We start from the raw sequence: 22,101 nt of genomic DNA on the forward strand, positions 1-22,101 counted from the left end.
GGTACAATAGATAGGTGTTTGCATTGTGAACTATGGAAAGCATGTTTGCCATCATGATATGATGCTCATCATCATCTCTCGATCCAAGGCCTACTGGACTCTCTGCTCAAAGGCTGCATCCAAGGCATTGGTTACCTCATCAAGAAGGAGAACTTTGAGTTCCTTCAGCATCATCCTTGCAATCATGGCAATCCTCTTTTTTTTCTCGATTTAAAGTTAGACTCCCAGGATCTCCCACTTGTGATTATTTAGACTGTCAGCTCGGACATGATGGTGCTAGCTGTGCCAAATTTACCTTCTGACTCTCAAATTCTACTATTTGTACAATGAGAGAAGGGTTATGTACCAACATGTTGTAGGCCTTTGTAGGCAGTGGACAAGTCACTAATAAATGTTGGCAGCCACAACAACAAAAAGCAACTATAGACACATTTGATAGATGCGCAAAATAGCGAGCGCATCTATAAGCACTGCTAGAATAGCAAAAATGGGCTACGGTTCGATCTCATCCTCAATGAGATCAACCCTTGCCAAACTATTTACTTCAAAATCCAAACCAATGTTGAGATCTACAAATACATTCAACCCACTACTACTTGTCCTACTCATGTGCTCATCGAAATCAGCATCACCAACGGTAGGCTCTTCCTCATGGGAATGGCCTCAATATCTGTATCTCCTATCTCATGATCATCCTCCTCTCTCGTATCACGGTCATCATCACCTCCATGGCCATGATCATCCTCCATACACTCCATATTAGTAAATGTACTATACATCACTTTGGAATGTGGCATAATAGGTATGACATGCCACCACCTATTATTATCCACCATTGGTTGATAGACAACCTAATTCAAACACAAATACAATCATGTTATTTTCCTTGCATCGAAGGTATCAACTATTTAAAAGTGAGTATTTTTATATGTGTGTACAATACCTGTTCACATTGTTGCGGTAGTACTAGTGTGTCCTTCTTACTTTGCCAAAACTTTGTGGAGTCAATAGTTACAAAGCCACTTGCATGGCGTTCGATTGTTGCATTAGGGCCTCTTTTCACCACGTCCTTAAACCACTTTACATCCAAAACATACACAAAGAAGCGTCGAAAGTCAAGCTTAATAATATCTTGGATTATGTCACAATAATCATCCATGGCTCCATTGGCTCCCTCAAAGCTAGCAATGACGCTACAATCTTGTGTGTTTCTCTTATCATCAATCCGTTGTGTTCGAAAATGCTTGCCCTCACACCATATAGCATTGAACATAGTACACTACACCAAGACAAAATCAATTAAATAAGCAATCTAGATTGTTGAAAGCTCCTAACTTATGCATAACATTCTATATACCAACCTTGCTCATGCATCCCCTAGAATACTCCCATTCTTCCATTGTGATATGCATCCCCTCGTCTCTCTCTGCTCTGTCCATTTCGTCAAATAGCCAATCCACATGAATATCCTTTGGAAGTGCTCTTAGATGCTAAGGGTATGGCACAGAGATCCGTGGTGTGTACGAAAGAGGGCCCTTTCTCCTTGTCTTCTTGCCTTTGCATCCTCGTATCTTGTCACCCATGTTTGCATCACATCACTATTAAGCATGCAATAGAGGTTGATATTATGAAAAGCAACTCCGTGTCTATTACTTTGCTGCGTCCTTTCTATTGAGGCACAATAGAGGTCATCCTTAGGTCTTCATCATCTCTCCATAGTCGTGGGAGAGAGCTATCCACATCAATAAGAAACTCAAAAATGTATACAAGTGACTCTTGTACCAACCAACCCTCGGCCATGCCACCTTCGGGTCTTGCATTTTGTCTTACGAAACCCTTCAAGGTCTTCATCAAGCACTCAAGGAAGAACAACCATCGTGCATGTACAGTACCGCATATAGCAATCTCATCCACTAAATGCACTATGAGATGTAGTTGGCTTGTGAGAATAGAACGTGGAAATGTCTCTGATAAAATATGAAGAGGGGAGAGGAGAAGAGTGGAGATGAGGAGAGAGGGCACAGCTAGAGAGCACACCACAAATGACTAACTATACACTAGATTTAGTTGAAAAAATAGAATATATACAAACCCTTTTAGGGTTAGGGTTAGGGGATCTAACCCTTTCCTTTATAGCACTCTATAAGGTTAGTGTTGTGCACATATGATCACATGATGGTGCTATGCACACATGATCACATAATGTTGAGTGTGAACTCTCAACACCTTCCCTCAAGAACAACATCATGAAGTAGGCCTTACCTCAAGATGATGATTCTAGGGAAGCGAAGAAGGACTGAGCATTACATTCCATCACACCCCTTTAGTGGGAATTTCCTTCCTCTGCGTCAAACCAAGAGCTAATCGGTGTTTCTTGAAAAGCTCTTTATCGAGTGGTTTGGTAAAGATGTCTGCAACATTCTCTTTACTATCACAATGCTGCAGTATGATGTCACCAAGTAACACTCTTTCTCTGATGAAGTGCTCTCTTACATCAATGTGCTTTGTCCTGGAGTGATATACTGGATTCTTGGCCAATGCTTGAGCCGATTGATTATCACAGTATATTGTTGTTGGCTTTGACTCATCAAAGTAATCTATTTCTGACAATAGTCTTCTGAGCCATATAGCCTCACATGCACCTGTAGTGAGTGCTCTATATTCTGCTTCAGTCGAAGACAAAGAAACAGTTGGCTATTTGTTTGACAACCATGATATATCACCTTGACCAAGGAAAAATGCATATCCCTGTGTCGATCTCCTGGTCTCATGATCTCCAGCATAGTCACTGTCACAGTATCCATGCAACCGTGGATGACTTCCTCTATATTCTATCCCAAACTATCTTGTACCTCTGATGTATCTCAAGGCTCTTTTGGCTACATTCCAGTGAGACTGTTTTGGATTTGCCATAAACTGTGCTAGTGAGCTTACTACATAACAAATATCTGGCTGTGTGATTGTCAAATATATAAGAGATCCAATGAGCTACCTGTAGTATCTATCATTGACTGTAGGCTTTTTTGAATCTTTAGTAAGTTTCAAACTCTATTCCATGGGAGTGGCTGCAATCTTGCAATCTACCATATGAAACTTCTTCAGGAGACTGTCAACATACTTGAGCTGACTCATGAATGTGCTATCTGAATCTCTCCAGAACTCAATTCCAAGACAATAGTGCATAAGTCCAAGATCTTTCATGTCGAACTCTGCAGATAAGTCTTGTTTCAATTTTCTAATGAAGCTATCCTTGCTTCTTGTCACAATCAGATCATCTACATACAAAAGTGCAATAGTAATGTCTTCCCCTTGAACTTTGTAGTAGAGAGTATGATCTGCATTGGACTTCATGTATCCCAAATCAGCAAAATACTTGTCGATTCTGTTGTACCAACTTCTGGGTGCTTGCTTTAAGCTGTAGAGACTTTTCTTGAGATGGCAAACCTTATTCTCCTTTCCTAGTTCAACATAACCTACTGGTTGTTGCATGTAGACTTCCTCGTCTAGATAACCATTAAGAAATGCATTCTTGACATCGAGATGATACACATTCCATCTATCGAGTGTCGCTAGTGATATCAAGGACCATATGGAATCCATCTTTGCTACTGGAGCATAAGTCTCATCATAGTCCTGACCATATTGTTATGCAAATCCTTTTGCAACTAGTCTGGCTTTGTATCTCTGAATACTGCCATCTGTATTGTACTTCACTTTGTATACCCATTTGTTTGCTATGGCCTTCTTTCCTTGTGGAAGGTCCCATAATTCCCAAGTATTATTCTTATACAAAGCATCCATTTCTTCATTCATAGCAGTTTGCCATTCTGGCTTGTGTACTGCATCTTCGAAGTACACTGGCTCTTCTGTAGCCATGATGGTAGTCATAAGAGCATAGTTGGTGGTTTCCACCTGAATTGCTTTGCCTTTCTGAGCATATGTCAATCTGGCTGGTGGTCAGCTTTCCCTAGTAGACCATCTGAGCTATTGTGGCTCTGCTTGGGGTGTTGCTAGCAATTCTTGCTCTTCTTCATCAACCTGTTCTGTAGATGACTGTGAAGTCAATGCTTCTATCTCCTGTGTAGGTGAGGTTTTCCATTCTGATTCCTTCATCAAAGATTACATCTCTGGAGATAATGACTTTGTGGTTGATGGGATCATACAATTTGTATGCTTTGCTTTCTTCACTGTAGCCAACCATGATGCATTTGCGTGACTTTGCATCCAATTTTCTACGATGATTATCATGTATGGGGGCATATGCTATGCAATCAAATATGCGGAGATGCCCAATGTGCGGCTTGTGTCCAGGGAATACTTCATAAGGAGTCATACCCTGTATCGGTTCGGTAGGAAGCCAATTAAGCAAGTAGTTTGCTATAGCTATTGCTTCTACCCAATACTAATTTGGAAGATGCTTTTCACTAAGCATTGCTCTAGCACTGTCTGCTAAAGTCCCATTCTTCCTTTCAGCTCTTGCATTCTGCTGAGGAGTATCTGCACATGTGAATTGTCTTTGAATGCCATGATTTTTGCAAAATTTCATGAATGCTGAAGACATGTATTCACCTCCTCTATCTGATCTCATGACTTTGATCTTTCTGCCTGTCTGGTTTTCTACCATGTAGACCCAACAATATCTGCTGTAGTCGTTGATAAAAGTCAAGTAGTAAAGTGAACCATTGATGCTGCAGGTCTGGGCACAACCCCATACATCTGTATGTATTAAATCGAGAATACCTCGTGCACGAGAGGTACTTCTGACAAAATTGGTTTGCTTTTGTTTGCCGAAGTAGCATGCTTCGCAAACTTTTCTAAGAAACTGTAGCTTCGGAATCCCAATTGCCATATTCTAATTCCTGAGATCTAACAAGTACTTGAAGTTGACATGACCATATCTCTGTTGAGATATCGAGCTCCACTCGTGATATGCCAGGGTGACCATTGTGCATTTATGTCACCGACTTGTTAGCTACAGATGCGGTTGGTACACAGCCCACGAATAATAGCTGGATGATAGCTATCGTTATCTACTCTAGTTCATGGCTCAGTTAGTATGCCACCTTAGTTAGCTGAGTTTGGTTTGAGACCCACATATAGGGTTCTCCTCTTTCTTTGTACTAGAGTTCTTTTGGGTTTCACAACTAAGAAGAGGAAAACTGTTTTCAGCCTCCACCTTTGTGTGTATTCCCCCATTGTGTATGGTGAGAAAGCTGCAAATGAGCTTCCTTCTCTCTCTCCCACTATCTTCACATGGTATCAGAGCCTGGTTCGTGGTAAGGAGCTCAAGAAAGCAAACCAAGTTCGCGGTGTCCTGGTAAGAGGACCAGTGTTGCTTTCCTTTTTTCGAGTTTGGGAGAAAATCTCTGTAGGTAGCACAGTCGGAAGTGCAAGAGTGCACTGTCTCAGATTGAGACACCCTTCATGGTGTGGCGAGAGGGCAGTATATGCTACGGGAGGGGGCGAAGCCCTTGGTGACTTTATTTTTTTGATTCGAGGCCATTTCGGGGCCCGTTTTGAAGGTGAAAGTTCTTCGCGGGCACTCAGAAAAAGGCCCTATTTTTTATGTGCGACCACTGCTTCGCAGATCGGTGAAAAGTTACCGCAGAAATTGCATCGTATGCTTGTGCGCAAAGATATTGGGAGTTACAGAATCATCCTTATTGCCTATTCATGCAAAATCGTCACTAGGAAGTGACTGTGTGGTCAAATACCACTTTCGTCAGTTTTGCAGATTTGCCTGTGTGAGGTAGAAGCTATGTTTTTTTGCAGTGACAGACTTTTTTGCAGTGTTCTGTAATGGCGTCTGATTCTCTTTCACAGATTGTCACTGAAAAGCTTGACAAGAACAACTTCCAAGCATGGAAGTTTAGAATGATGAATTTCCTTATGGAAAAAGGCTATTGGGAGTTCATTACAAGAAATGAAGAAGAACCAGTTCTTCCTAATGTTCCCAATCAACAGGAAATGCAGGCATTTAAAATATGTAGCAAACTCAAGAAAACCAGTCCTATGGAGGAGGACGTGGTAACTCTAGAGGCAAGGGGAGCCAAAGAGGCCGTGGTGGATGGCAGAGAGGTCAAAATGCAAACAGCAATGTTGAATGCTACTATTGTGGTAAAATGGGTCATATGGCTAAAGACTGCTACAAAAAGCAGAATCATGAATGGAAAATCGTAACAAGGGAATTATGCATCTTCTAGTAGACAGGGTGATGACAGAAATGAGCATCTGTTTATGGTGCAGCACATGACCAATTCTGTGACAAGTGCAGAAGAAAGCAATGATGTGTGGTATGTTGACTCAGGTGCATCAAACCACATGACAAGTCATGCAGAATGGATGCAGGATGCAAGGAAAATGGAAAGACCAAGATTTGTGGAGACCGGTGATGATATTGCACATCCTATTGTGCAGATTGGTAAAATTCCTTTGTCTATGCTAGATGGGAAAAAGAAATACCTGCCTGATGTATTTCATGTCCCAAACATCACCAAGAACCTGGTTTCCGTTGGTCAAATGGTTGAGCAGGGCTTGCAGGTCAGATTTAATCCTCATGGATGCTTTGTTGAGGATATGAAAAATAACAGTCGCTTGATAGCAAAAGGAAAGAAGAAGGGCAAGATGTTTACGTTGGATGCGGGTATGCCTGAATTGAGTGCAGCAATGTTTGCACATGGGACCGGTGTAGTTGCAGATATTGATATCTGGCATAAACGCATTGGTCATGTTAATGTACAGCGACTTAAATCAATGCAAGCCCAAAATATTGTTGCAGGATTGCCTAAATTCAAGGTTGCAAAAATGCATAAGGTATGTGAAGCCTGTCAATTTGGAAAACAGGCAAGGAAACACTTTCCTAGGCATGTTCAAGAGAGTAAGAAGCCATTGGAATTAATCCACTCTGATGTGTGGACTACTAAAGCTGCATCTATTGGAGGCTGTCATTATTTTATCACTTTTATTGATGACTACAGCAAAAAAGTTTGGGTGCATTTTATGAAAAAGAAAAGTGAAGTGTTTGGGCATTTCAAAGCTTTTAAAGCTATGGTTGAAAAAGAAACATGACTGCAAATAAAATGCCTAAGGTCAGATGGAGGGGGAGAGTACCTCTCAAATGAGTTTGCAAGGTTCCTGCAGGAGCATGGCATAAAGCAGCAATATTCATGCAGTCATACCCCACAACAAAATGGACTTGCAGAAAGGAAAAACAGGCACATTGGAGAGGTATCTCGGGCCATGCTAAATGAAAAAGACCTACCAAACTACTATTGGGCTGAATCAGTTGCTACAGCAGTTTACATAATGAATAGGACTCCCACTACAGCAATACATGGCATGACGCCAAAGGAGATGTATACTGGTAGGAAACCAAATATTTCTCATTTGAAAATTTTTGGTTGCATTGCCTATGTTCATGTGCCAGATGATTTGAGGTCCAAGTTGGATCCAAAAGCTGAGAAGTGCATCTTTATTGGTTATTCTCTGTACCAGAAAGGGTATAGATGCTATAACCCTTCTACTCATAAGTTTACAGTGAGCAGAGATGTTGTTTTTTATGAGATGAGCAACTGGTATAAACCAGTAAATGTGATTGATGATATAGATGCACAAAATGGTAATGCTGCACAGAATTCACAGCAGCAATCACAAAATATTAGTGGACCTGCAGTATCCTCTAACAGTAGTTCACATACTTCACCATGGACAGATAGATTGAGATCAGGAGAATCTCCTCAAAGCAATGCAGATAGTGGTATGCAGGTATCACGAAAAGGAAAAGAGAAGGTAGATCAGCCCATGTTTGATGTGAATGCAAGTCACTCTTATGTGGATGGTGAATCCAGTGGCTCAGAACAGAGCATTGATAATGAGTTGGGTATTCCTTCTATTGTTACACCTGGAGTAAGAAAGACAAGGGATGTTTTGAGAGCACCTGGAAGTGAGCCTATTTTGCATAGGTCTACCAGAGCTAGGTATCCTGTGGATAGGCTGAAATATGATGGATTTACAGCCATTCACTATGCCTATATGGTCAAAGTGATACAAGAACCAGAACCCACTTCTTTTGAGCAAGCCATGGGAAAAGAAAAATGGAAGAAAGCCATGGATGAAGAAAGGTGAGCTTCTAGAAGACCCTACTATGTACAGACGCATAGTAGGAAGTTTGATTTATATGACTATTACCACACCAGATTTGAGCTATGCTGTTGGATTGGTAAGTCAGTTTATGCAGGCTCCAAGGAAACCGCATTTGGATGCGGCTAGACACATACTCAGGTATGTGAAGTCCACATTGCAGTATGGACTATTTTATGAGGCTAGGGTTCAGATACAGTTGCATGGATACACTGATGCTGATTGGGCTGGTAGTATTTCTGATAGACGATCTACCAGTGGATATGTGTTCTCTTTTGGGAGTGCTGCAGTCACTTGGAGCAGCAAGAAACAGCCTATAGTTGCCTTGTCAAGCATAGAGGCTAAGTACAGGGGTGCAGCAATGGCTACATGTGAGGTAGCTTGGTTGCATAAGCTACTCTATGATATGCATCAGTCTACAGATGGGCCAGTTGTCATTTATTGTGACAACATGAGCAGTATACACTTGGCAAATAACCGAGTCTATGATGCTAGAAAAAGCACATTGAGGTGCATTATCACTATGTGTGGGAGAAGGTTTTACTAGGTCTTATTGATCTAGTTTATGTCAGCATAGAGGATCAGGTAGCTGACATATTCACGAAGGCATTGGGCACAGAGAAGCTGCGCAAGTTCAAATACCTGCTTGGTGTGCAAGAATTGGGATTGAGCTCAAGGGGGAGTGTTGAGATATCGAGCTCCACTCGTGATATGCCAGGGTGACCATTGTGCATTTATGTCACCAACTTGTTAGCTACAGATGCGGTTGGTACACCGCCCACGAATAATAGCTAGATGACAGCTATCCTTATCTACTCTAGTTCATGGCTCAGTTAGTATGCCACCTTAGTTAGCTGAGTTTGGTTTGAGACCCACATATAGGGTTCTCCTTAGCTAGCATCTCTGATAGTGCATTCATCACCATCAAAGATGACTTTGTAATTGTGTTCTGTCATTTGACCTACTGACAAAAGGTTCTTGCTGAGCTTCGAAACATAGAGCACATCTTTCACTAATCTTTTTGTACCAGTGAAATTGTTCATAGGGATAACGCATGTCCCTTGAACTAGATTCGGTTTATTGTCTACTATGTAAATGACATTTTTTTGTCCTTCTAATGGCTTCATTTGTGTGAAACATTCCTAATGATTTGTCATGTGAGATGATGCACCGCTGTCAATGTACCAAGGATCCCATTCCACTTTGTTGACTTGATAGCTAAAATCCTCTTTGGGATTGAAATCAGTGTGTCTGAGTACACTGTATTAGTTTGATGCATTTCCTCGCTTGCAAGAAACATATTTCCATGTTCATTTGCAAAATGACTATGACTAGAATGTCCACCACGATGATTTCCTCTGCCTCGAGAGTTCCCTCGATTACTACTAGATTGATTACCTTAGTCGTACTGCTTCTTGCGGAAATCTCTTTTATAGGTCCAAACTTGTGATGGTAGTTGCACTGGATGTTTGACACATTGGTGGATGCATTCCCTCATCCTTGAAATCTTCCTCGGTTGGAATGATTTCCTCTTTACTGATTCTGATGTTGCTGAGGATGATGCTGATGCTGATGTTGATGCTGACTTTGATTTTGTTGCTGATGATGATGACCACTTTTCTGATATGATCCACCTTTGCCTTTGCTTCTGTCTGAAGCTGTGAATGCCTGATCATTAGAATGACCTTTTCGAGCTTGAATAGCTTGAGTTCTAAGTTCTTCACCAAGTAGAACTGACTGAAGTTCTTCGAGTGTCAGAATTTGCCATTAAATGGCAATACTCTGGACTAGATTCTCGTATCCCTCTCCTAGTCCATTCAGAATGACTTGAACCATTTTTGCGGGGTTCATAGTCTCTGCTGCTGCTACAAGTTGATTGTTGTAGTCTTTTATGCGGAGTACATAAGCATGACCGGTCTCGCTGCTGTTGTGAAAACTCTAGTTGATTTGGTTTCTCAAGGTGATAATCCTAGATGTGTTCTTGGACTCGTAGAGAGCTGTGAACATATCCCATGCTTCTTTCGATGTCTTGACTATGTTGAGCTATCCTAGCATGACATCTTGCACATTCTGCTTGATCAGGTGATAGGCATACTTGTCTTTCTTATCCCATTCTACCTGAGCTCGGGCAATGGCAGGATCTGCTACTGGTGCGAAAACTGTTTGTGTAGATGTAGATCCCGTTGTAAATCCCGTTGCTGGTGCTATGACAACGGATGGAGTAGAGCTACTGGTGGCTGGATTGTCCAATGGTCTAGGTGTAGACCATCAACATATTCCCATTTGTCCTAAAGTATAAGAATGGTCTCCATTCGATATTTCCCTGTACCATAATTGGAGTTGTCTAACTTAGCAGATGCCTCCAGATTGGGGTTGCTAGTCGACATGGTGCAAGAAATGTACTCAAAAGTGTTGTGAAAATCTCTGTATGAATCAATTGCAAATACACTGACTATGCCAAGTGAAATCTCTGTACCGTCGATGAAGACAGAACTGCAATATATAAAATTTGATCTGTATTATAAGGCTTGTGGCAATGATGCCAGGAATAGCCAAGAGGCATTACAAGGCTGAAATTATGTGCATGATGCCATTAGATAGCCGAATAGGCTTTACAATGGTGGCATGTGTGTGTGAAATCAAATGCTATCTACCCACTGAAACAATCTGCAATGCCTCTGTACTCTAAAGTTTGCTCACTGAACTGATGAACATAAGGTTTCAGGTAATGTAATGATGTGAAACCGTATGTGAGCGTATGGACTGACTCCGAGTAGGTACTAGTTGGGAATTTCGGGCATGGCTTAGATTGGCAACTTGGAGAAATTCAAAGTGTCCCCTCTATGGCGATCTAGTCTACTCTGATCTAGATCTATACCAACCATCGATTGATGAAAGAATAGCAAATAATTCCTTTTCTTTTGTTCTTTTTAAGTGCTGGGTCAGATGCATCGATGTAGAGGCAAATGTGTGTGAAGGAAGTGGTTTTGTCGGTGAGGCTCAAATGTGAGTGTAACTTGCACCAAAATGTGTGCGTGATGTGACAAGCACGTAGAGCACAAAAAAACAAGCGACTTTCCTTTATGGAGTACCCTCAAATTCTTCTTGGATCAAGAGATACGACTTGATCTAGGTGGAGGGGCAAAAGGAGTGCAAATGTGCTCAATGCTGATGTGTCACTGTGAGTCACATGTAGTGATGATGTGGCACTGTGCCTAGCAAGATGTGTGCCAGAGGAGCCCTGTGCTGAGGTGGCAGGAGTGGTCACATGAAGTGACTGTGGAGCACTCTGTGTACCTACAGAGGTCAGTGATGACTGGACAGCTGAGATGGTAGTGCTGATGATGTTAATAGATGATGTGGCAATGATGACATGGCAATGATGACATGGTAGTGATGACATGGTAGATGACATGGCACAAATGACATGTCACAAGTGACATGGTAGATAAGATAAGGTAAGGATTGATGATGTGGCAATTGGAGATAAGGTTACCACATGGCAAAGATCTAACCAATCGACTTAACAAGGGTTTATCTAACCTAACCACCATTACCTAACTAGAGTGAGGGGACCCAACCTTATCTGCCATGTGGCAGATGGTGAGTTAGAGAGAGATAGAGCTCTCTCTATGTGGGGAGATGGCCAATTAAAGAAGGTGCTGGAGAGTGTCGCTGAGTCCAGTTGGAGCGAATTGGAGGAGCCACCGTCAGGTTGGAGCCTTGGAGCTCGGGTAGGACAAGGCTAAAGTGTAGCTTGTACTCATTGTAGGAGGTCGGTTTGGAGAGCCTCCCGATCGCGGGCATTGAAGGAGGTGGTTTCTTGCTGGAGCTATGCTAAAGCTCATGGAGCCAGTAGTCAGCTCGCGATGCCCGTGAGAGGAGTGATGTAAAGTTGCACGAAGCCTAGTATTGCTATTGGTGGTGGCTTGCTGTAGATAGCGTTGGCACTGTTCTGAGTTGGAGGCGTTGCTGGTTGATGAAGCAATCATTGGAGCTTGGTTGCTAGGCAAGGCTATGTCAATGCAGAGGTTCCATCGCCCAGGTGGAGTCGGCTTAGTCCACCTACTTGAGGCATTGTGTGCCTTGGTCACTAGCTCGTAGGAGTCTTCTGCATTCTATAGGTCACGGTGGCCGTCGCTATTGCTACTTGAAGCTGTTGGCATTGATTGGAGCTAGCGTTTGTAGAAGTTCTTGAAGCAGCCCATCGTAGGGAGACTTAGATCCCTTAGTTGCTAGACATGTTGGAGAAGGTGGAGCATCACACTACTGTGCAAGGCTGCTTGTTGTAGAATAGAGTTCTCTCAAAGCTGAAGAAAAACAATCAGATTTGAAGAACCCGTAACCTTTCTATCAAAAAGTGAACCTCTCAAGAAATGAATATTCTCACACAAACCTTTCGATGAGTTCTCTCAAAGAATACACTCAAGGAATGAATAAGGACTCTCTCTTTCAATGGAAATCTCTCAATCTCTCATGGATGGAATTCTATCAATGCGGAAGTTCTCTCAACGAAAGAGACACTCAAGAACTCTCAATCTCTTGATCTCTCTATCTCACTCTCACAAGGTGGATGGCGCCTTACTGGAAGGCAAAACCATGCTCTGATACCATGACAAAATATGAAGAGAGGAGAGGAGAAGAGTGGAGATGAGGAGAGAGGGCACAGCTAGAGAGCACACCACAAATGACTAACTGTACACTAGATTTAGTTAAAAAAATAGAATATATACAAACCCTTTTAGGGTTAGGGTTAGGGGATCTAACCCTTTCCTTTATATCACTCTATAAGGTTAGTGCTATGCACATATCATCACATGATGGTGCTATGCACACATGATCACATGATGTTGAGCGTGAACTCTCAACAGTCTCCTCCACTAAACAAACCACCTCCACTGACATAACTCGAGCATTCTCAAGCATGGTGGGATATATTTCCTTTGAGCTCACATACCTAGAAAGGAAAAAGTATATTAGCAATATGAACACCTTGCATGAAGCATTGATACGCTTCACATTTTGTATCCTGTAAAGTACCTCACAAGCTCGCCCATCTTGTAAATACAATCCTTCACGTCTTTCAATGCACTATGAGAAATGCTAGTAGGTAGTATGAACTAAACACACGAGGAATGGTTGATTAGTTGCTTCTAATTTACTCACAAATTTGGAAGGAAAAATATATTGTGCACATAAAATACTTACTTGGAGCATCTTGTGCCAATCATGAGATTTCAAGCCATATAATTGCTCTACACCTCTCTTCTTGCTCTTTGTGAAGGCCCCCTTCAAACACCTCATGCATCCAATGGGAGTACGAATTGTGTGATAGCTTGCTTCACCACCACCATCTCTAGCTTTGATAACCTCCATGGTGCACGAGGTAAAAAGACACGCCCATTTGGCCTCTCTTGTGGCCAAGCTTCACGCATCCTCCCTATAGGGCGTAGATCCTCTCTTATGCCTGTGGAATCTCGTGTCCCATTCAAATGTTTCCAAATGGTAGACGCCACATTCTTGAAGATATGCATGGGATCAAGAAGGTGATTGATCTTGAGGTGGACCAATATGGTAAAACGATAAAAGATGGAGTATCTAAACAAAAGTTGGTGTTAGCGAGCAATCTTTATTTCCATTCAATTGATATAGCACATAATAGTTACAAACCCTTACCGGCTCATGCCAAGTGGTGGAGGATTCGTGGATCCATCCCACATTCTCATCCAATCTCTTGTAGTGAGTGACTATGGGGGACTTCATTCCAAGGGGAAACATATCTAGTATGATCAGGTGGGAGAAATCGATGGTGATTCTCATAGATTGTCTTATTCAATGCATCTACCCGTGAGGCAACTAGCGAAGGACCACAAACAGGACATGCATGGTAACCCGATGTAGTGAGACCTGCACAATAGATGCAATTACAAGTTCAAAGTGGGTTTAGGGTGCCACATCGATTACCTACTCATAATTAAAAGTGCAATGCTTACATGAACACTCGCCATAGCCTGGAAAGTCATGCATAATCCACATCAAGACTGCTTTGCAATTGAAGTCTCGTGACGAGCTAGAGATACTTTGGAGAGGTATTGAGGTGCATGATGTGAGAAGGCCTACAGTGAGTGACTGTGGGGGGACTTCATTCCAAGGGGCAACATATCTAGGATGATCAAGTGGGAGAAATCAATGGTGATTCTCATAGATGACCTTATTCAATGCGTCTACCCATGAGACAACTAGCGAAGGACCACAAACAGGATATGCATGGTAACCCGATGTAGTGAGACTTGAACAATAGATGCAATTAAGAGTTCAAGGTGGGTTTAGGGTGCCACATTGATTGCCTACTCATAATTAAAAGTGCAATGCTTACGTGAACACTCACCATAGCCTGGGAAGTCATGCATTCGTCCACATCAAGACTGCTTTGCAATTGAAGTCTCATGACGAGGGAGGCCTGCTCACGTCATGCACATCGATACCTCTCCAAAGTATCTCTAGCTCGTCAATCAAAGGCTCCAAACAAACATCAAGATTTTTGACTTTATGTTTCCCTGGAATTAGAAGGGATAACATAACATGTCCTTTCTTAATCGCCATAGAGGGTGGAAGATTATAATTCACCAATATCACCATGCATCCGTAACGGTCCTTCCTATGGAGGGCTACTATCACCATCACTCCATGCATCCGTAATGGTCCCTCCTGAAGATCCCACCTCATATTGCCGATGCTTTACCTTCTCACGACGAGCATAGGGCAACATATGCGGGTGTGGCACTGCATCCTGTATCAAATTAAAACGGGATCATAACTCAAAGACATGAACACCCATATGTATCTCAATCAACCTTAACTCTTTAACACTTACCATGTTTACGGTCGCATCCCATTCTCCATACTTTGAGACGTGATTGAGTGTAATTCTATATGCACGATACATGTTTCCTCGACATCGATCACACATACATTTGATTTTTTGCTCCAACCACATTTCACGATGGTGGATATGGAGGGATTCATTCTCACTAGAGCTACTTGTTGAAGATGAAGACATTCTACATATAAACAACCAAAAAAATTTATTCTTGGATGAGTTGTAAATGTCAAAACTCTGTGGAGTGTCTAAAAGCACGTCTGTACTGTGGGGTACATCTATAGGCACATCTAAAACGTACTTTAGATGCATTGATAAACGTGCAATTAGACACGCTTTTAGATGCGCAAATAGATGCATAGATAAATGCGCTTTTAGACGTGCATACTGCGAGATAATTTTTGAACCTACTTTTAGTGCACTTGCTTTTCTTCACATACTTTTAACATCACGTGGCTTGCTTTCCTATTAACAGACACAGCTCCGAGCATCCACACTTATCTCCAAGCACCCACACTCATCTCCAAGCTTACATAATCATCCCCAAGCACACAAGAGAAGAGGGTGAACAAGGAGAAGAAGAAAGAGAAGCAGAGGGTGAATAAGAAAGAGAAGAAAGAGAAGCAACTCTCAAGAAGGACAAGAAGCTTCCGTACCTCTATCCAAGGTAAGTCTCTTGACGGTTGATCTTCTTTGGAAGTTGCTCTCTTTGGATTCATCCTTTGTCATATGCAGGTCGAACGGATGTTTTTTGTACTAGTGTGGTCGGGTGCATGTCCTTTTCAAGTTCTTAGAGAAAGGCATCTGTCAGAGCGTGTCTATAGATGCATCTATTTGGGAAAACAGACAGCCGTGTCTATAAACGCGCTCTGACAGTCTTTGTTGTGTTTTCCTTCTCTTTCCCCTTTCTTTTCCTTCTCTTTTTCTTCCCCTTCCCCTTCCCCTTCCCCTTCCACTTCCACTTCCAAGAAAAGAATTGCATATTGAATGATGGAAATAAGTGATTGCATGAATGAAGAAAGGGATTGCATGAATGATGGGAAGGGATTGCATGATTGAAGAAAGGGATTGCATGAATGATGGAAAGGGAAAGCATGATTGAAGAAAGGGATTGCATTCGTGAGAAAATAAGGGATTGCATTCTCTTTTTCTCTCCTTTCTCCTCTCTTTCCTTCTCTTTTCTCCTTTCTTTTTCTCTCTTATCTCCTTTCTTTTTTTTCCGAATTTTTTTCTCTCTTATCTCCTCTCTTTCCTTCTCTTTTCATCTCTTTTCTCATCTCTTTCCTTCTCTCTTTCCCTCCTCTCTTTTCTCCTCTCTTTCCTCTCTTTTTCTCTCTTTTTTTCTCCTGTCTTTTCCTCTCTTTTCTTCTCTCTTTCCTTCTCTCTATTTTCCTCTCTTTTATCCCCTCTTTCCTTCACCTTGTCTCTCTTTTTTCTTCTCTCTGTTATCCTCTCTTTCCTTCTCTTTTCATGGAATTTTCCTCTCTTATCTTCTCTCTTTTGCTCTCTTTTTTTCTCCTCTCTTTTCCTCTATTTTCCTCTCTTTTCTCCTCTCTTTCCTTTTCTCTATTTTCCTCTCTTTTATCCCCTCTTTCCTTCACCTTGTCTCTCTTTTTTCTTCTCTCTTTTATCTCTCTTTCCTTCTCTTTTCGTGGTAATTCTCCTCTCTTATCTCCTCTCTTTCTTTCTCTTTTCGTCTCTTTTCTCATCTCTTTCCTTCTCTCTTTTTCTCTCTATCCCTCCTCTCTTTTCTCTCTTATCTCCTTTCTTTTTTCTCCTCTCTTTTCCTCTCTTTTCCTCTTTCCTTCCTCTCTTTTCCTCTCTTTTCCCATGTGAAGCTTCAATAGCCTGACATTGAGCAAGCAGATACAGACTTTTGTCACTCTAATTCAAAGAATGCAGGAGTCTGTAAATGCTTGCTCAATGTCAGGCTGTCACTCTATTTTTTCTTTTGCATCTCATGACAAGGCATGCTCGATGGTAATCTTCTTCTTTTCTTTTCTTTAGTTCATCATGTGGCCAGGATCTTCAGCCTCACCTGATCTTCTAGATGCCATCTTTTGGGAGTTATATAACATTTTGGGGAACCCTCCCACTCCTACTGAGTTATACACATACATGATGGGTACTACAAACACCCCCCAAGAATCGGCAGTACAGACTCCAAACCACACTAACTGAGATTACCCCAGCATAGTCGAGATAGCTCAGCTGGCTACAGAGCCCGATCCCCTTCTCCCCCCTATAGTCAAGAGGTCCTTCTGCCTCGTAGAGCCATTGGCATACTCTCGTGCCATCAGGAGTCGCTTCTCCAGCTATGAGTGGCCAGGGTACTCTCGTGCAGTCGAGAGTCATTTCTCTAGCTACTACGAGCATCTAGTATACTAGCTCGACACGATAGGGTAGCAGGCGTAGTAGAAGGGAGAGCGGTGGGGGATGCATGGTAGCCTACTTTGGGGGGGGTAGTGGTGGGGACGGGGATGATTCAGATGATGCAGATGTGCCAGAGGGTGATGATACGATTTATTATGACATCACTCAGACAGGAGTCATCTTGATGGATGCACGGGGGAAGGATATCATGGCCTTCATGTGCTCTATAATTGCTAGCAACTATAGGGATTGATTTATTCATCACTACAAAGACCATCCAAAAAAGTTGGCTGATGAGACCCTCACTGCTATTCGCTCTAGGTATCCCAATCCCCCCAATGTTTAGTTCATAGATAAATGGGCCAAAAGTTAAAGATTGTTATGATACTTGGCAATAAAAGATCTTCGCTTAAGAGGCAGGCACTAGCCAAGATTGCCAGGATCGAGGGAGGTCAACCACCAAGGGCCAGCCCCACACCACTCACAAGTGTGAGTGGAAGAAAGCAATGAAGGCAACAAAGGCAGATCCTAGTTTGCAGCACGTGGACGCACGAAGGATCCAAATGGAGCAATATGGAAGCGTGCATTTTGGAGCTAGGGGTGTTGAATCATGGGAGGCTCAATTTGTAAGTATCGATCTCAAATTATATTGTTTATGTAGTTTATTAGGAGGTTGTTTCTTTGTACTAACCACTCCGCAAATTGTGTCATCTTGCAGCTTGATATCGTGGGCAGGTACCCTACTCCTATCGAGACAACCTACCACTGTCACCATTGCAGAGGAGATACATGGAGGCACTTCTATGATGATGGGTTGATTACTGAGGAGCAGTATACCCGGGCTATTGGAGCGCCCCCCCAAGTATTTGAAAATAATTAAATAATGTCAATATTATAAGTAAAGATTTGATTTTTCATACATTGATACATGTTGTTTCTCGTTTACAGGACCTTGCAGCTAATCAGGAGGGAGAAGATGAGGAAGAAGGGGGCAAAAAAGGGAGTAAGGACGCAGAGAACTTAAATTAGTCGTAGAAGTAGTGCTAGCTACTCTTTTTTGTACTTGAAGCCACTGGCTTGGCTTCGTGCCTCTCTTGTATATACACTCCTCTTATTTTTTGTACTTGAAGCCACAGGATGTGGCTTGGCATCGTGCTATATGTACATACAAGCACTTTTTGAGCTATGAATTAACATACACTCCTTTTATTTTTTTGGCTTTCAATTTTCTTGTGCATCATTCTATCAATGAATGCCTTGTGAACTAAACATTTTGGAGTTGTAATGTTTTATTCGGAATTGTAATCGTCGACGTGCTTGCAATCATGCTAATTAAAATGCGGTTGGCTGTAAGAATTGAATTGCACAATGTAGAAATGGGATTCTTGTAACTACATAGCATACACAACATACACAGCATTCTGTTCAACCACACAAAATTCTGCTTTTATTTCAAAAAAAGATTTTGTAGAGCATCTATAAGCACGTCTATAAATGCATTTATATATGCATCTTTGAATTTTCTAGCAGAGCGTCTATTTGTGCATCTATAGATGTGTCTATATATGCATCTGTCTGTTTTTTGAAATTTTCTAGTAGGGCATCTATTTGTGCGTCTATAGATGCATCTGTCTGTTATATAGACATGGGTCTGTAGATGCGCCCGTAAGTTTGTTTTTTTTTAATTTAAGGAAGCACGTCTGTAGGTGCTTTGTCTTGTTGTGAGCCCTGGTTGCTACTTCCATGTCTATATTGTAGCACTTACCTTATCGTGTATCAATAAATTTGATGTATTCCATGGAAGAGAATTTGCATATTCTATTGAGTAGATATCTATATTGGCTTCTTCACCCACATGATGGAAGATGGAAAACCTACCCCTTTGCACATTTTAGACTACTTTCAAGGCATAACTACTTCAAAGGAAGTTTGCAGCATTGTTCTTGAACCCAATCCTTCCTTACACATGAGGTTTCCTATCCTCGATTTAACAAAGTAGGCTTCAACTATGTAATTGGAAGCTATGAACATGTTGAATGAATTGGAATGAATTTGCAAAACAAGTGGCCGAGGTAGCAACTTTCACAATAACAAGGTAAAAATGCATTCATAGCAAGGTTCATGTTGTTGAATTGGGTTCAATAAGGAATCCTTCCATGCATGCCTAAAGGAGAGCCTCAGTGTGTCGGCACATTCCAAAAGTTTGATCTTGTAAGATGACATTGTCCAGTCAATTGTTACGACCTTAAAAAATATATGACTTGCAACCTATGGTTTACAGCTCCGTAGTCCACTGTTAACAGCTTAATGTGCCAACTATTCTAGCTTAGACGATGCATAGGTCCTCAAAAATCTTTAGAACGTGATATTTGGCAATGACATTGTGAATGGTGAGCTTCTCCTTTTGATAATGAAATGAAGCTTCTTACTTAAAGGACACAACGAGGTGGAAATGCTTCATGCCAACAAGTTGTGGTGTTCTAAAGGAGTTCATCCAGGCATCCAACAATTACTTAACAAAATGGGTTGCTCTCGTCATCCTCCCCCTATGGTGTATCCATTATATTCTAACCCCCTCTAGGGCGCCCTTGCATGAACCAACCTAGGGATTTTCCACTTTCCAAATCTCTTGTTGTATTCCTTTACAATGATCATAACATTGTTTAGAACTAGACATGAAGTGGATTTTGACTTCTGCCAGTCACAAGAGCGTATAACTTCAACTCCTTCTATGCATGCAACATGCTAAAGGAGAGCCTTAGTGTGTAGACACATTCCTATAGGTTGATCTTGTAAGATGACATTGTCCAGTCAATTGTTACTACCTTAAAGAATACATGATTTGCAACCTATGGTTTGCAGCTCTATAGTTAACTATTAATAACTTAATGTGCCAACTATTCTTAGTCTAGACAATGCATAGGTCCTCAAAAATCTCGAAATGTGATATTTGGCAATGACATTGTGAATGATGAGCCTCTCCTTCTAATAATGAAATGAAGCTGATTACTTGGAGGATACGATGAGGTGGAAATGCTTCACACCAACATTGTGGTGTCCTAAAGGAATTCATCTAGGCATCCAACATTACTTAACAAAATGGGGCTCTCTCTTCATCCTCCCCCTGTGGTGTATCCATTATACTCTATCCCCCTATAGGGCACCCTTGTGTGAACCAACCTAGGGCTTTTCCACTTTCCATAACTCTTCTTGTATTCCTTTACAACAATCCGAAACATTGTTTAGAGCTAGACATGAAGTGGATTTTGACTTCTGCCAGTCACAAGAGCGTATAACTTAACACACTGCAGTGCTTGATGAAAGTTATATCCAACATCTGATCACTTTGCTTCCTACAAATTTGGTGATTCCTTGTGGCAATGCAAAAATATATTGCATTAGAGAAAGCATAAGGTCCAATGATGCCACAAGCTCACTAGCCATATGTAAAACCATAGGATGTAGAGGTCTAGTAAGGATGCTTGTTAGAGTTCATAAAAAGATTGCAATGAAGGTGAAGGAGATGATCTAGAGACTGAGGGAGTTTATCCAAAGCTTAGTCACTTCAACTCTACATCACCCCTCGGTTCCCTTGTTGAATAGGTTCTAACCTTCCTTTTTCTTACAGACAAGATTTTAGACACTTGAGACATGTTAGAAATTATATGTGCCTAAAGAAAAAGCTTAAACCTTACATGTTTTTAATCTGTGATATACATGTAAGAAAATAATACAACGTTTGTGCTCAACAGATAACAGGATCTCGTATGCAAGAGAGAAAACAAGATAGTATGGAGAATCAAAAAATTTGATTACTATAGAACTGATACAATAGATGGTGCTACCTCCCAACCATGCGCTCCTATGAAAGAAGCTTCGATGGCATGCTGGAAACAGTAGAAGACGGAGGCTAGATGCTAAGGAATCAAGGCTGCTATAGCCAGTGATGAAATGGGCTTCACGGGCTTGCTCTTATATAGCCACCAGTCGTAGTCAGTTAGGCTCAATTGGGTGACCGACCCAGTCCACCCAAAACAGTTGACTGGGGGTCAGTCCCGAAATAGGCCACCGACCTTACGATAGAACCGGTGCACAAAACAGAGAAACTGAACCTACAGTCTTCATTCGGCCCAGAGCCATCCGGGATCATCTGAGCCTCTAAATGGGCCCCGCAACCCGAGAGTGGGCTACCCCGAGAAATGCTCCATCTACCCTCAGTGCGGTCAGTAAAGGGATGCCTTCCTGCACTTGCATGTAGCCTAGTTGGTGGTGTGCCAACTCTATCTGAAGCCATCCAGCCATCAGGCCACACATGGCCCCCATCTGGTGTCCAAACCAGGACCTACTGGATAACCGAGCTACTCAAATGCCTTCTCCTCATATGGGGGGCTTACAAGTAGAGTTAGCTGGTTCCCGCGTAGTTACACGAGAGTGGAGCATTGATATCTAACACCCCCCCTCAATGTCCACCCACAAGTGGACTTACTTTTTCGGCCCAATGCCAAGTCGATGAAGATGCCTCTCCAGCAAGTCTCTTCCAAGAGCCTTTGTGAAGATGACTGCAGCATTCTCTATAGTCGGACAGTACACCAAGTCGACCTCTCCATCCATGATGAGCTCACGTACAAAGTGATATTGAATCTCAATGTGTTTTGTGCGAACGTGGAACACCGGGTTCTTTGCAATCGCCATGCAACTTTGATTGTCAC

Source organism: Dipteris shenzhenensis, chromosome 7 (genome assembly GCF_047967505.1).
Source record: "Dipteris shenzhenensis isolate YYH24624 ecotype China chromosome 7, Dip_SZ_1.0, whole genome shotgun sequence".
Lineage (NCBI taxonomy): Eukaryota > Viridiplantae > Streptophyta > Polypodiopsida > Gleicheniales > Dipteridaceae > Dipteris > Dipteris shenzhenensis.